The sequence below is a fragment of the Arachis ipaensis genome, chromosome B02, assembly GCF_000816755.2.
Source record: "Arachis ipaensis cultivar K30076 chromosome B02, Araip1.1, whole genome shotgun sequence".
Lineage (NCBI taxonomy): Eukaryota > Viridiplantae > Streptophyta > Magnoliopsida > Fabales > Fabaceae > Arachis > Arachis ipaensis.
Window position 1 is genome coordinate 49,940,916 of NC_029786.2, and position 16,792 is coordinate 49,957,707.

Sequence of the window (16,792 nt, forward strand, 5' to 3'; positions counted from 1 at the left end):
TTAAATTTATTTTTATTTTCATTTTTAATTTTTATTTTGCTACTATGAACTCTCACCCCTTTGGCTATGAGTCTGGTTACAATTATGTTGCAGGATGAAGAAATTACAATGAGAACAGGCATCAAGGTTGGAACAATCAAAGATGGGAGGAGCCACAAGGATTTGTTCAACCCTCATGGCAACAACCACCCCCAATGGACTATCAACAACCACCATCATATGCCTATGAACCTCCTCAACACAACTTGGGACCACCATACTCACAAGCCCCTTTACACCATTCACCTCCATATGACCCTAACCCATATCCACCATACCAACCACCTTATGAGCCAAATGAACCCTCCTATCCACCCCAAACCTCCATGGAGAAAGCACTTGCCAATCTAAACTCTACTATACAAGCTCTCGTCGCCTAATTCAGACCACCAAATACCTTCAACAATCAACCCTCAAGCTCTAGTGCACTTCCTTTTCAACCACAGAATGATCTCTCCATCCCATCACCACCATCCATGGAAGAGCACCCACATCCATCAATCCAAAAGCAAGATGATCCCAATTATGCTATTGATATGGAACAGGAAAGAAGGAATCATCTTTGTGAAGCCATACTTCATAAAGAGCTAGAGGAGGCCCTACGGGTAAGGGTAGGAGAGACCCTTGAAGATGAAAGAATAGTTGAAAGGAGTTGTCAAAGAAAGAAAAACATCGAGAATGAGTACAATTTTATACTTAGACAACTGGACAAAGCAGCAATTATTAAAAAGGAAGAAGTGGTTGCAGACTTAAGAGATGCTGTACCTCCATTGGAAAGTCCAGTCACAAAGCCTCCTTCCACGGTGTTTAATGTTGATGTTGAGAAGAGCGTACAACCTCCAAGGCTGATCATGGTTGAAGATTTTGTAGAGGTTGATCAAGAGGTAGAAGATGTCAAAGAAGAGCACAAGGGAGTGGAGCTTGAAATTACCCTGCCAAAGTTGTTGGAAACCCCTCCCCCTAAGTTGCCATCATCCTTCACAACATTCAAGTGGGTAAAATTCATATCCCATAGCTTTCTAATCCCACTTGAATATGGGCTACTGGAGACGGATGGTCAACTTAGAGCTCTTTGTGGCATTAAGAGTAAGAGGAAGATGGCCAGTGATAAAAATTATCCTGCAAGGTTCATCATGGTTGGAAGCTTTAAGTTCAAACGCAAAGGTTGGTGTAGAGCTCAATTGAATGGGTCTAGGACGCTGTTTGGTAGCTGTAGTGATAATTCAAATTACTTATCTCCCAGTTGGAAAAATACAGATCCCGACATGGATGGGTGTAAAAGCAAGATTTGGGATCCTGGAATCTGCTCTGACACTTGTTACCCCGGGAGCCTAAGAATCTGTTTGAAGCTTCTTAAGGGCTTTACATGCTTAGTTTGGGACCCTGGAGGCTATTGGAAATACAAACATTGGTGGGGATTCCTGGATCAGTACAAGCACAAGCCACCATAGCAGGAATCTCATCAAATGTCCAACTTAAGGACTATAACTAAAAGTGCTAGGTGGAAGACAACCCACCATGGTATGATCGTTCCCTTTTCATTACTTAGTTTTATTTATTTTTGAATTTTATTTTATTTTGTTATATTGAACCTGGAGTTTTGCATCACATTCATATTAACACTGTATTCTGCATCTTTTCAGATTAAAAAAAAAGGGGGGCGAGCACGCGACGCGACCGCATCAGCGACGCGTCCGGGTCGCAAGAAGAGAAGAGAAAATAAAAAACGAACAGAGAGTCACGCTGGAGCAAGGCTGGAGGCGTGCCAGTGGCACAATTCGTCCCACGCGACCGCATCGCTGACGCGTCTGCGTCGCAGGGGAATACTGGCCTCCCACGTGATTGCGTGCCCCACGTGGCCGCGTGACCTAGATTTCGACGTCAAAGGGTGCATGGCCGAAAGTTGAGCTGGAGTTGGGCTGGACTCGTGCTGGAAGCCCAAGCCTCACCACGCGAACGCGTGCCCCACGCGTCCGCATCATTTTTAAAAGATGGCCACTCACGCGATCGCATGCCCCACGCGATCGCGTCACCCAGAATTTTGGCAAAAAGAGTTTTGAACAGAAACTTGTGGGACCGCGAGGCTGCATCCGCGCCACTAGCACAAATCAAGTCACGCGATCGCGTGCCTCACGCGTCCGCGTCACCCAACCTTATCGCGCACCACGCGACCGCGTCACCCATGCGACCGCGTCGCCTGCGCCGCACAACATATCCAGATCAGCCAATTTTCTTATCTCTTCTTCTCTAATCCTTATTTTTCTTATCTTCTCTTATTTCTTTCTTCTTCCTTTCTTATTTTCTCTCACCTCTATTTTATTTTACTTAATTTATTTACATATATTCATTCATTACATTTTAATTTTGTGCATATTTTTATTTTCTTTTCTGATTTTTTTTTATTTTTCTATTGGTGTTAAAATAAATAAATAAATAAATAAATTTTATTCAACTGTTGCATCTTTTCTTGAATTTATTTTTGGTAACTTGTTTTACACTGTGGGATGATATTAATTATCTGCCAATGCCAATCTTTTATGTTACTTGCACTCCATTTGCATTGACATGAGCTTGTATTGATACTTCCATTACCCACACTCATCCCCTATACAAATTTCATACCACTGGCATGCCATGGCTTCTATTGTTTTCTCACTTACGTGTTGTAGCTACCATGTAAATGAGACCCTTATTATCTGGCATTAATACCCATATTTTATTTATTTTCTATCTTTATTTTTGGGTTACTTTTTCTTTTCCCTCTTCTTTCAGGATGGCCACCACAAAGGGAGAGGAAAAGCTTCTTAATGGGAGAGACAAACAAGTTCCTATGCACATTCCTTGATGAGAGGAGCATCAGTTGAAGCAACCCGTTCACCTGCACATCTCAGCATGCACCGAGGATGGTGCAATCTTTAAGTGTGGGGAGGTCGATACCTATCTCCATGGGTTAGTTACTCTTCTATCTCAACACCAATGGTTTATTTTTCTTGTTCATTGTTGCATTTGCATGATTGATTGCATATTTATTTGATTTTTGTGCATATTTTACCACTTGGTTAAAGTAATATTTTCTTTTTCAAGAAACCTTTTAGAGAATTTCACTAATTTGAATAAAATTTTTTGTTACACTTGTTTGAAGAGATATTATACTGGAACATGGTCTAAAACTCGAACACACAAAACCCGTGAGATTTTGAGCCTATTTGAATTGGTTGCATTTTATCAACCAAAAATTTCTGTTTTAGTGTGTATTTTTCTCTCTAAAATTGTGATCTTTGTCTTGCTTAATTCTATATTTCCATTGTTTGATGTATACATGCACTTATATGATTGAGGCCTTTGTTTCACTTAGCTTACATACCCATATGGCCTTAACCCTTCATTATCCCTTGCAAACCAATTTGAGCCTATTTTACCCCTTTGTTCTTTACTTTAGCACATCATTAACTCTAAGCGGAAAACAATAATGTCCTTAATTTGAATCCTTAGTTATCTTAGACTAGTGAGAGTACTTATGATTTAAGTGCGGGAAATTGGGTTTGGAAATATTTGGTTTGAGAGTTGAGTATGTTAAAAATTTTCTAAAAATGTGAAAGAAATGTTTAGGACATGTTCATGCATTCAATAAATTAATCATATGCATTGAGAAAAACAAAAGAAAAAGAAAAAAAATATATACATATACAAAAAAAAAAAGAAAAAAAAAGAGAGAAAAAGAAAAGAAAAAGAGCAAATAAAAGGGGACAAAATGCCCCAAAGTAAGTAGTGAAAGCAATGCATATGAGTTGTACTTGAAATTAGAATGCATGAATATGTGGAAAACATGGTTAATGGATGGTTAGATATTGTATTATGATTACATGGATTATCTAAAGTTAGGTGGAAAGTTTAAGTTAATTAAGGATTCAGATTTTAGTCCACTTGGCCAAATATAATCCTACCTTGACCCTAACCCCATTACAACCCTTAAAAGACCTCTTGATATGTGTATCTGTGCATTAAATTTTTGTTGATTGGTAGAAGAAGAGCAAGCCTTAGAAAGCAAGGTTAGTAGAGAATTGAGAGATTGAACCTAAAACACTTGAGTGATTAGAGTGTATACACTACCAGTAAAGATTCGATGCTCAATTCCTTATTCCCGGCTTTCATGAGCTATTTTCTTCTACAAGTCTATTTGTACTTCATTTTCATGATTTGAATTAGTGAAATCCAATTCATATTTGTTCTTAAAAGATTTGTTTACTTTTAACCAAGTAGGTGGAAACATTCTGCATGTAGTTACATTCATAGGTTGCATTTCATACCATTCCTCTTCATCTTTATAGTTTCTCTTGAGCTTAGCATGAGGACATGCTATTGTTTAAGTGTGGGGAGGTTGATAAACCCCTATTTTATGGTTTATCTTGTGCTCAATTGAGTGGATTTCATCAACTCTTTACCCACTTATTCATACTATTTGCATGGTTTTATATTTCCTTCCTAATTATGTGTTTTAATTGAAAACATGCTTCTTTGATCTTATATTTGCTTATTATTAATCCTCTCTTATTACCATTAGATGCCTTGATATGTGTGTTAAGTGTTTTCAGATATTATAAGACAGGAATGGCTTGGAGGATGGGAAGAAAGCATGCAAAAGTGGAAGGAATACAAGAAGTTGGAGAAATTGCTAAGCTGTCCAGCCTGACCTCTCTGCACTCAAACGGCTATAACTTTAGCTACAGAGGTCCAAACGACGCGGTTCTAGTTGCGTTGGAAAGCTAATGTCCGGGGCTTCGATTTGATACATAATATGTTATAGTTCCCTTAACGCTAGGTGACGCGACCGCGTGATCCATGCGGCCGCGTCGCGGTGACGGAAATCCAGCATGGCAAAATTCGAAACCAGCGAATTCTGGACTGTTTCTGACCCAGTTTGCAGCCCAGAAAACACAGATTAAAACTATAAAGTGGGGGACTACACCCATTCATAAGGAGGCTTCCACATTCACAATTTTAGGAGTACATGTTGTTTTTAGAGAGAGAGGTTCTCTTCTCTCTCTTAGGATTAGGATTTAGGATTTCTCTTAGTTTTAGGAGTGACTCTCAATCCCAGGTTCTTTATTTTTATTTCTTTTCTCAATTTTGTTTATGACTCTCTATGTTTAGATTGATTTTTTATTTAATATATCTTGAGGCATTTTAGACTTATGATTGCTCCTTTTTATTATATAAATAATTTGGATTTTTCCCTTTTGGTTTTGGTTGATTTATTGGTAACGCTTAAGCTGTCAAATAAAGCAGTGGTTGAAATTAGGAGTTGCTCCAATAACTCTAGTCTTTCCATAGGAATTGACTAGGACCTGAGGATTAAGCTAATTAATCAACTTGATTTACCTTCATAGTTAGAGGTTAACAAAGTGGGATTAAAATCCAATTCTCATCACAATTGACAAGAATAGGACTTCCAGTTCTTATACCTTGCCAAGAGTTTTATTATTTATTTAATTTAATACAATATTATTTTCTTGCCATTTGCTATTCTTGCTTTTTATCTTATACATTAAAACCCCCCCAATTTACAAACTCATAACCAATAATAAGAACACCTCCATGCAATTCCTTGAGAAGACGACCCGAGGTTTAAATACTCGGTTATCAATTTTAAAGGGATTTGTTACTTGTGACAACTAAAACGTTTGTACGAAGGGATTTTTGTCGGTTTAGAGACTATATCTACAACGCGACTGTTTTTATGACATTCTTTACTGGCAAAAATCCTAACGTCAAGCATGTTTTAAACCATGAAGCAAAATTGGGAAGGAAACACAAAACCATGCAATTTATATGAATAAGTGTGAAAAATATTGATAAAACCCCCCACATCCTACATAAGATAAACTACAAAATTTGGGTTTATCAGTAGCTTCACAGGCTATCTTCTTTCTTTGATGAACAAAGATGGAAAGGAACTCTTGCACCTCAGATTTGCTCCTTCACCGAGGCAGATCCTTCCTTTTCTCTGCAAGTAAAATCTTGAAGCTTTTCTTCAAATCATGCATTCATTGGCAAAAATCTTGCTTTTGTTTTTCTTCAGATCTTTCTTCATAGACTTTTTCTTTCATAGGCTTCTGATAACTTCTTCTTTCTTCTTTCCTGATGATTGACATGACCGAATACAAAGAGAGAGGAGAGAGAAGAAAGAAAGCTTTCAATGCACAATTAAACTCAATTTAATTTTGTGTTTTGGTTACCAAGGAGTACATTAAACCAAATTGAATTTTGAATTCCAATCACAAGGAGTAGGTAACCGAACTAATCCTTTGGTCCATTCTTTTCTTTTTCTATTCGGATCAATGATGATGTTGGGCCAATTGAGGAGATTGCTTGGGCTTATCAGATTCTTGGGCCAGCTTTGGAGTTCATCTTAATTCATCATTCAGCCACTCAAACTAAAATCAATTTTTGCACAAGGCTTAATTAACTTTAAACAACAAGTTGGGCTTACAATGCCTTTGGCCCATTATTGAAATATTTTTCCTGCACACTAAACCAGATCCATCATACAAACAATTGGAAGCAAATAACAAATTAAAGTTTCCTAATTAATATTTTAATAATGTTTGATCATCAATTAAATATAAGTTTTCCAAACTCAACAATCTCCCCCTTGATGACAAACATTATTAAACTGAATTGAAAGGATTAGGATTAGCAAAACTTCCCTTTGATGGTTTGGCCAAATCCTCCCCTTTTCTTTTGTTCAATATGCTCCCCCTTAATGTGTTCCTAGTTACCAAACAATATTCATAGAAGCAACACATGTATGCATGTTCTAAAAGTTCCAAAATGATACAAATTTTCAAAACATGGAACCTTTAAAAACAGAGCCATATTTTTTTCAAGAAAACACCTTTATAAAAAAAATCAAGGCTCGAGTTGATATAAATCCACTAACAAGATGCTCAAAGATTTAAAATAGAGTACAGAGTACCAACAGATCAAAAAACTAAATAGAACAGAGTACATGAGAATAATAAATCAGAGCAAGCCATCAAAACAGAGCTAAAAAAATAAATCAGAGCAACCAGTAGCCCTAATTTTAATTTCAAATCAGCCCTATTTTTAGTCTTTTCCTCCCCCTTTTGTCATCACGGAGAGACCCTACAAAACAAATAGAGAAAGGCAATACAGTCCATAATATATAAAATAGTATCAAAGTATTTAGTTACAGTCATCTCAAGTAAAAAATAGTTCAACTGAAAATAAGTTCAAATGTAGCAAAATAAAGGGTGTCTATAGGCAGTAACAGCAGAGATCAAATCTTAGGCATCAGATAAGTTGACATCAAAATCAAGAAGATCTTCTTCTCCTTCGGAATTGGCTGTGTCCTTGTCAACAGTCTCCAAGTGCTTAATAAGCAAATTCACCCTTTCACGGCACTTTGTCCAGGCTTCTTCATTCTCAAAGGCTTGCTTTCTAGCCTCTTTATATGATTTAGCCATCAGATTGGACATATTAAGGAATTCAGTTAGGACATCCTTTACTATTTCAGAGAATCGAGTTTTGTCAGAGGTTTCAGCAGGGGGAAGACTTTCATCTTCACTTTCAGAGAACACAGATGCCTTTGAACTTTTAACCTTTTTCCCTTTTGCAGATTCGGGAACTCCCCCACTTTTGATTATAGAGACCCTATTCTCTGCTGGCTCATTACTAAGATCAACTTGAAAGTACTCAAAAATACATGTCAAAAACATACCATAGGGCAGATTGCATTTTTTGTCATTACAAACAGATGAGCGGATATTTCATAGTTTTCATATAGTTTTTAGTATGTTTTGTTTAGTTTTTAATGAGTTTTTATAGGTTTTAGTGTTAAATTCATATTTTTTTATTCTATTTTGAGTTTGTGTATTTTTGTACAATTTTAGGTAATTTTTGGCTGAAATTTAGGAGCTGGAGCAAAAGTCTGATTTAGAGATAGAGAAAGCACTGCAGATGCTGTCTAAATCTGACCTCCTTGCATTCGATAGAGCTTTTCTAGAGCTATAAAAGTCCAAATGACGCGTTCTCAACAGCCATGGAAATCTGACTTTCAGAGCTTTCCACCAATATATCATAGTCTATACTTTGCTTCGGATTAGAAGGCCCAAAATTGGCGTCCAACACCAGCCTCCTGCCCCCTTCCAGTCGTCTAGTGCCCAAGGAGCAGAGCACAGAGTCCAAACGCCCAGAAAGGAGCCCCTAACTGGCATTTCATGCCCAAAAGACCTCCTAGCATGTGGATCTCATCAAAGCTTAGCCTAAACACTCACCAAGTAGGCCCCAGAAGTGGATTTTAGCACTAAAAAGACTGTTTTACCCTTACTAGTCATTAGTTTAGTATTTAAGGGATTTGATTCATGTTATTCGAACACTTTTTACAACTTTTACTTCACCTTTACCATATTTTCGAATTCATCATTGTATTTCTCATCAGTATGAGTTTCTAAACCTCCTAGGTTGAGGAGAGGAGCCCTGCTGAATCCTATGAATTAATAAAGGTATTACTATTTCTTCTTCGATCCGTGTGTGATTAATTCTAAGGTGTATATTCGTACTTCAACATGATGGATAGGATGATCAGTGACAATCAGCTCTATTCATCACATTAAGATGAACGTGCCTGATAAACACTCGCATCTACTTGGGTTCCTGTGAATACTTCAGTGGAAAGCACGCACCACCAGCTTGAATCATACATCTCTCAGACGGCTAATCCATGACTTTGTTGGGGACTTCTCGAGACACCAGTTCAGCTGATTTACGGGGAGATTAGGGTCTCTGTGGTAGAGGCTAGAACCCGATGATGCAGCATTCTCTGATCCGGAAGATCCGACCTTGTCTGTGGCGTTTTGAGTAGGATCATTAAGGAGAATGGACTGTACGCGCTTCATCCTCAAGCAGAGATGGATCCACACTAACCTTGGAATTTAGATCCGGAGGAGTATTGACGATCTCTCAATAAAGGTGCCAATCACTTACAGTCTACCATTGAAGAGATCACTCACAAGCAAAGAAGACAGTAATACTAGAGTTAACTCAGAAAGGCTAAGCAACTCCAATCCTCAATTATAACCATGTTACTGATTTCTTTGACAAAAGACCTTTTTCCCTTCTCTCATATTTCTCTTAATGCAATTGAACCTCAATCCAACAACTTCTTGATTTCACCTGAGTAAGACCTACAAGATAACCATAGCTTGCTTCAAACCAACAATCCTCGTGGGATCGACCCTGACTCACTCAGGTATTACTTGGACGATCCAGTGCACTTGCTGGTACAACAGTACGAAGGTGTGGGGATTCATGTTACCAAGTTTTTGGTGCCGTTGCTGGGAATTGTTCGAGTTTGGACAAACTGATGGATTGTCTTGCTTCCTAGATCAGGTAATTTTTATTTTGTTGAGTCTTTTACTTTTATTTTCTTCTTCTTCAATTTTCGAAAATTTAAAAACTTTTTCAAAAATATTTTTCTTTTCTTTGTTTAGTTTTTATTCTTTGTTTGAGTCTTTTGTTTATGTTCTTGGTTAAATTTTTGAAAATTCTGAGATCTTCTAAAATTCTTTCAAAATTAGTGTCTTTTTGTCTGAGTCTTATTTCAAATTCTAAGTTTGGTGTTTGAGTCTTTGTTTTTGTTCTTACAGCAATTTTCGATTTTATTTGGTATCTTCCTTTCAAAAATTTTTCAAAAATATTTTCTTTGGTTAAATCTTGTGTCAAATCTTTAAGTTTGGTGTCTTCTTGTTTATTTTCTTTAATATTTCGAAAATTTGTGTTTTGTTGTCTAAAAATTTTAAGTTTGGTGTCCATTATATGTTCTTGTGTTCTTTGAGTTTTTGAGTCTGGTTTTTTATGTTCTTGTTAATCGTCAAAGTCTTCTTGTGTTTTTTTTTTGTTTTGATCTTAAAATTTTTAAATTTGGTGTCCCTTTGTGTTTCCCTCCAAAAATTTTCAAAAATAAGAGGCATTAGATCTAAAAATTTTAAGTCTTGTATCTTTTACTTTTTTTCTCTTTCATCATTAAATTTAAAAATAAAAAAAATATCTTTTCTATTTTTGTTTTAACTATAATTTCAAAAATTAACATTAAAAATTCAGATTTCAATTTTAAATTTTTATCTTATCTTATCTTAGCTTTTAATTTTCAAAAATCAAATCTTTTCAAAATAAAAAATCATATCTTTTTCAAAATTCTTATCTTATTTTATTTCAAATTTAAAATTTCAAATTTTAATTTTTTAAATTAAATCTTTTCAAATTTCAAATCTTTTTCAAAATTTCAAATTTCAAAATTTCAATTTTCAATTTCAAGTTTCAAAATTTAAATTTAAATTTTCAAATTTCAAATCTTGAATTAAAATCTTTTCTTAACCACCTCTCTTCTCTCTCTTCTTTTTCAAAACTTTCTAACTAACTCTTCTCTCTCTCAATTTTCGAAAACTTCTCCTTCTTCTCTCTCTTCTATTTTCGAAAATTTAACATTTAAATTTTAAATATTTGTAATTTAATTAACTTAATTTTAAAATTTAATTAATTAATAAAATAAAAAAATATTTTAATTATTGTTTATCGTCTCCACTTCTATTTCATCTTCTACCCCTTCTATCTTCATCTTCTATCTTTCTTCATCATGAACCCAAATGGGAATGAAGAGTTCAGAAAAACTCTGAGATCTTATACAAATCCCACTGCTGACTTCTATGGAAGAAGTATTAGCATACTTCAGATCAGAGCAAGTAGCTTTGAACTACTCAACTTATTACTCTAGTGTAGCAAAGCTGCCAGTATTCTGGGCTTTCTCATGAAGAACCTATAGAATTTCTGGCAGATTTCTTAAAGATTGCTGATATAGTACACAGTGAGGGAGTAGACAAGATGTCTACAGATTATTGCTCTTTCCTTTTGCTGTAAAGGATCAAGCAAAAAGGTGGTTGGATAACCAGCCTAAAGCTAGTTTAAAAACTTGGAAACAGTTAGTAGACAAGTTTTTAAACCAATACTTCCCCCCGAGGAAGATGACCCAGCTGAGGCTGGACATCCAAGGCTTCAAACAAGGAGATGGTGAGTCCCTTTATGATTCCTGAGAAAGGTGTAGAAGAATGTTAAAAAAATGTCCCACTGAAATGTTTTCAGAATGGGTACAGTTACACATCTTCTGCTATGGACATTCAGGCATGGCTAAAATGTCTTTGGACCACTCTGCCGGTGGCTCCATACACATGAAAAAGACCATAGGAGAAGCTCAAAAGCTTATTGAGATAGTTGCCACTAATAAACATCTATACTCATCTACTGAGACTTCTATAAAAGGAGAGGTTAAGGCAGTAGCTATTGAACCTAACCCTCCAGAACAGGATGGCCCATTGACACAGTAATTGCGCGCCCTTGCCCAGTGATAAACCATTATTTTATAGTTTATATTGTGCTCAATTGAGTGGTTTCATCAAGTCTTTGCACACTTATTCATACGATTTGCCTGGTTTTACAATTTCTTCCTAGTTTTGTTTTATGGTTGGAAACTTGCTTCCTAAGCCTTTAATTTGTGTATTTTAATTCCCCTTTATACCATTGGTGCGCGAAGTTGTGATCATCAACAATGGCGCCAAAGGACTTGGAGCTCTTAAACGTGAATCACACTTTGTCACAATTCCGCACAACTAACCAGCAAGTGTACTGGGTCGTCCAAGTAATAAACCTTACGTGAGTAAGGGTCGATCCCACGGAGACTGTCGGCTTGAAGCAAGCTATGGTCACCTTGTAAATCTCAGTCAGGCGAATTCAGATGGTGATGGAGAATTGATATTTAAAAGATAAATAAAACATAAAATAAAGATAGAGATACTTATGTAATTCTTTGGTTGGAATTTCAGATAAGTGTATGAAGATGCTTTGTTCCTCCTAAACCTCTGCTTTCCTATTGCCTTCTTCCAATCATTCATACTCCTTTCCAAGGCAAGCTTTATGTTGGGCATCACCGTTGTCAATGGCTACTTCCCATCCTCTCAGTGAAAACGTTCCAAATGCGCTGTCATCGCACGGCTAATCATCTGTCGGTTCTCGATCATGTCAGAATAGGATCCATTGATCTTTTTGCGTCTGTCACACGCCCCACAATCGTGAGTTTGAAGCTCGTCACAGTCATCTCTTCCCAGATCCTACTCAGAATACCACAGACAAGGTTTAGACGTTCCAGATCTCAGGAATGGCTGCCAATAATTCTAGCCTATACCACGAAGGTTCCAATCTTAGATTAGAAACCTAAGAGATACGCATTCAAGCCATTGTTAGTAGAACAGAGGTGGTTGTCAGGCACATATTCATAGGTGAGAATGATGATGAGTGTCACGGATCATCACATCCATCAAGTTGAAGAACGAATGAATATCTTAGAGAAGAAGTAGGCGTGAATTGAATAGAAAAATAATAGTACTTTGTATTAATTCATGAAGAACAGCAGAGCTCCACACCTTAATCTATGGTGTGTAGAAACTCCACCGTTGAAAATACATAAGAACAAGGTCTAGGCATGGCCGTGAGGCCAGCCCCCAAATGTGAAAAGGTCTATCCAAGTATGAGTAAAAGATGAAAATACAATAGCAAAAGGTCCTATTTATAGAAAACTAGTAGCCTAGGGTTACATAAATAAGTAATTAATGCAGAAATCTTCTTCCGGGCCCACTTGGTGTGTGCTCGGGCTGAGCATTGAAGCTTTCATGTGTAGAGACTTTTCTTGGAGTTAAACGCCAGCTTTTGTGCCAGTTTGGTCGTTTAACTCTAACTTTTGTGCCAGTTTTGGAGTTAAACGCCAAAATTCTTGAGCTGACTTGAAACGCCAGTTTGGGCCATCAAATCTCGCGCAAAGTATAGACTATTATATATTGCTGGAAAGCCCAAGATGTCTACTTTCCAACGCAATTAAGAGTGCACCAATTGGGCTTCTGTAGCTCCAGAAAATCCACTTTGAGTGCAGGAAGGTCAGAATCCAATAGCATCTGCAGTCCTTTTTCAGCCTCTGAATCAGATTTTTGCTCAGGTCCCTCAATTTCAGCCAGAAAATACCTGAAATCACAGAAAAACATACAAACTCATAGTAAAGTCCAGAAAAGTGAATTTTAAATAAAAACTAATAAAAATATAATAAAAACTAATTAAAATATACTAAAAACATACTAAAAACAATGCCAAAAAGCATATAAATTATCTGCTCATCACAACACCAAACTTAAATTGTTGCTTGTCCCCAAGCAACTGAAAATCAAATAGGATAAAAAAAGAAGAGAATATACAATAAATTCCAAAAACATCTATGAAGATCAGTATTAATTAGATGAGTGGGGCTTTTAGCTTTTTTGCTTCTGAATAGTTTTGGCATCTCACTTTATTCCTTGAAGTTCAGAATGATTGGCTTCTATAGGAACTCAGAATCCAGATAGTGTTATTGATTCTCCTAGTTAAGTATGTTTATTCTTGAACACAGCTACTTTATGAGTCTTGGCTGTGACCCTAAGCATTTTGTTTTCCAGTATTACCACCGGATACATAAATGCCACAGACACATAACTGGGTGAACCTTTTCAGATTGTGACTCAGCTTTGCTAGAGTCCCCAATTAGAGGTGTCCAGAGCTCTTAAGCACACTCTTTTTGCTTTGGACCATGACTTTAACCCCTCAGTCTCAAGTTTTCACTTGACACCTTCACGCCACAAGCACATGGTTAGGGACAACTTGGTTTAGCCGCTTAGGCCAGGATTTTATTCCTGTGGGCCCTCCTATCCACTGATGCTCAAAGCCTTGGATCCTTTTTATTACCCTTGCCTTTTGGTTTAAAGGGCTATTGGCTTTTTCTGCTTGCTTTTTTTTTCTTTTTCTTTCTATTTTTCTTTTTTTTTCTCTCTTTTATTTTTTTTTTCGCTTTTTTTTTGCAAGCTTTTCACTGCTTTTTCTTGCTTCAAGAATCAATTTTATGATTTTTCAGATTATCAAATAACATTTCTCCTTTTCCATCATTCTTTCAAGAGCCAACACTTTTAACATTCATGAATCAACAAATTCAAAAATATGCACTGTTCAAGCATTCATTCAGAAAAATAAAAGTATTGCCACCACATCAAAATAATTAATCTGTTTTAAAATTCGAAATTCATGCACTTCTTTTTCTTTTTCAATTAAAAACATTTTTCATTTAAGAGAGATGATGGATTCATTTTCATAGCTTTAAGGCATAGACACTAGTGATCATGTAATAAAGACACAAACATAGATAAACATAAAGCATAAAAATTCGAAAAACAGAAGATAAAGAACAAGGAGATTAAAGAACGGGTCCACCTTATGATGGCGGATAGTTCTTCCTCTTGAAGATCTTATGGAGTGCTTGAGCTCCTCAGTGTCGCTTCCTTGCCTTTGTTGCTCCTCTCTCTTGACTCTTTGATCTTCTCTAATCTCATGAAGGAGGATGGAATGCTCTTGGTACTCCACCCTTAGTTGTCCCCTATTGGAACTTAATTCTCCTAGGGAGGTGTTAATTTGCTCCCAATAGTTTTGTGGAGGAAAATACATCCTTTGAGGCATCCCAGGGATTTCATGATGAGGAATTTCCTCATGCTCTTGTTGAGGTCCATGAGTGGGCTCTCTTGTTTGCTCCATCCTTTTCTTAGTGATGGGCTTGTTCTCTTCAATGAGGAGTCTTGGCCACAACTTCATAGAAGTGGTCTTGATGGACCTTTGAGATGAATTTCTCCATCTCCCATGACTCGAAGGTGGAAGCAATTGCCTTTCCTTTCCTCTTTCTAGAGGTTTCTCCGGCCTTAGGTGCCATAAATGGTTATGGAAAAATAAAAAAGCTGAGCTTTTCCACACCAAACTTAAAAGGTTTGCTCGTCCTCGAGCAAAAGAATAAAGAAAGGAGGAAAAGAAGAAGAGACGGGGGAGATGGAGGTGTGTGAATTGTTCGGCCAAGGGGGATTTTAGGTGGTTATGATGTGGAAAAGGAAGGAGTGATGGTTTGAATTTGAGTGGGTGGGTGTAGGTGGTTTGTATGATGGTTTTGGAAGAGTAATGGAGGTGATTAGTGGAGGTTATTTGGGGAAGAGTATTATGAAATGGTGTGAAGAAGTGAGAGAGTGAGTTGAGGTTGGTGGGGATCTTGTGGGGTCGACAGATCCTGAGGTGTCAAGGATTTCCCATCCCTGCACTAATTAGGCTTGCAAAATGCCTTTTGCTGCCAATCCTGGCGTTAAACGCCAGGTTGCTGCCCATTTCTGGTGTTTAACGCCAGCTTCTTGCCCTTTTCTGGCGTTAAACGCCAGTCTGGTGCCCATTTCTGGCGTTAAACGCCCAGAATGGTGCCAGACTGGGCGTTTAACGCCCATTCTGCTGCCTTTACTGGCGTTTAAACGCCAGTAGGCTTCTCCTCCAGGGTGTGCTATTTTTCATTCTGTTTTTCAGTTTGTTTTTGCTTTTTCAATTGTTTTTGTGACTTCAGATGATCATCAACCTATAGAAAACATAAAATAACAATGGAAAATAGAAATTAACATAGATAAGTAAAATTGGGTTGCCTCCCAACAAGCGCTTCTTTAATGTCAGTAGCTTGACAGTGGGCTCTCATGGAGCCTCACAGATACTCAGTAGCTTGGTTACGGCCTTCCAGCACCAAACTTAGAGTTTGAATGTGGAGGTTTTATTTGTCTCTGTATTGAGAGAAGCCTTTCATGCTTCTTCCTTTTCCTGTCTGCAAACCATGGTGCTTCCTGAATGGCGAAGAGTTGCTCATCCAGAAAGGTTTCAGAGATCTCAGTAGGAGGGTGGGACACCCCTGCTACTGGTTTTATCTGGGACAGGTGATCAGCTACCTGGTTCTCTGTCCCTTTTCTTTCTCTTATTTCTATATCAAACTCTTGCAGAAGCAACACCCATCTTATGAGCCTGGGTTTTGAATTCTGCTTTGTGAGTAGGTATTTAAGAGCAGCATGGTCAGTATACACAATCACTTTTGAACCTACTAAATAGGATCTAAACTTGTCAATGGCATAAACCACTGCAAGTAACTCTTTTTCTGTGGTTGTGTAATTCTTCTGTGCATCATTTAAAACACGGCTAGCATAGTAAATGACGTTCAGAAGCTTGTTATGCCTCTGTCCTAACACTGCACCAATGGCATGGTCACTGGCATCACACATTAGTTCGAATGGTAATGTCCAGTCAGGTGCAGAGATGACTGGTGCTGTGACCAGCTTGGCTTTCAGGGTTTCAAACACCTGCAGACACTCTATGTCAAACACAAATAGCGTTCAGCAGCTAGCAGGTTGCTTAGAGGTTTTGCAATTTTTGAAAAATCCTTCATGAACCTCCTATAGAATCCTGCATGTCCCTGAAAGCTTCTGATTGCCTTTACATTGGCAGGTGGTGGTAATTTTTCAATTACTTCCACTTTAGCTTGATCCACCTCTATTCCCTTGTTTGAAATTTTATGACCAAGGACAATTCCATCAGTCACCATGAAGTGACATTTTTCCCAGTTTAAAACTAGGTTGGTCTCTTGGCATCTTTTCAGAACAAGTGCTAAATGGTCAAGACAGGAGCTGAATGAGTCTCCAAATACTGAAAAGTCATCCATGAAGACTTCTAGAAATTTTTCCACCATATCAGAGAAAATAGAGAGCATGCATCTCTGAAAGGTCACAGGTGCATTGCACAGACCAAAAGGCATCCTTCTGTAGGCAAATAC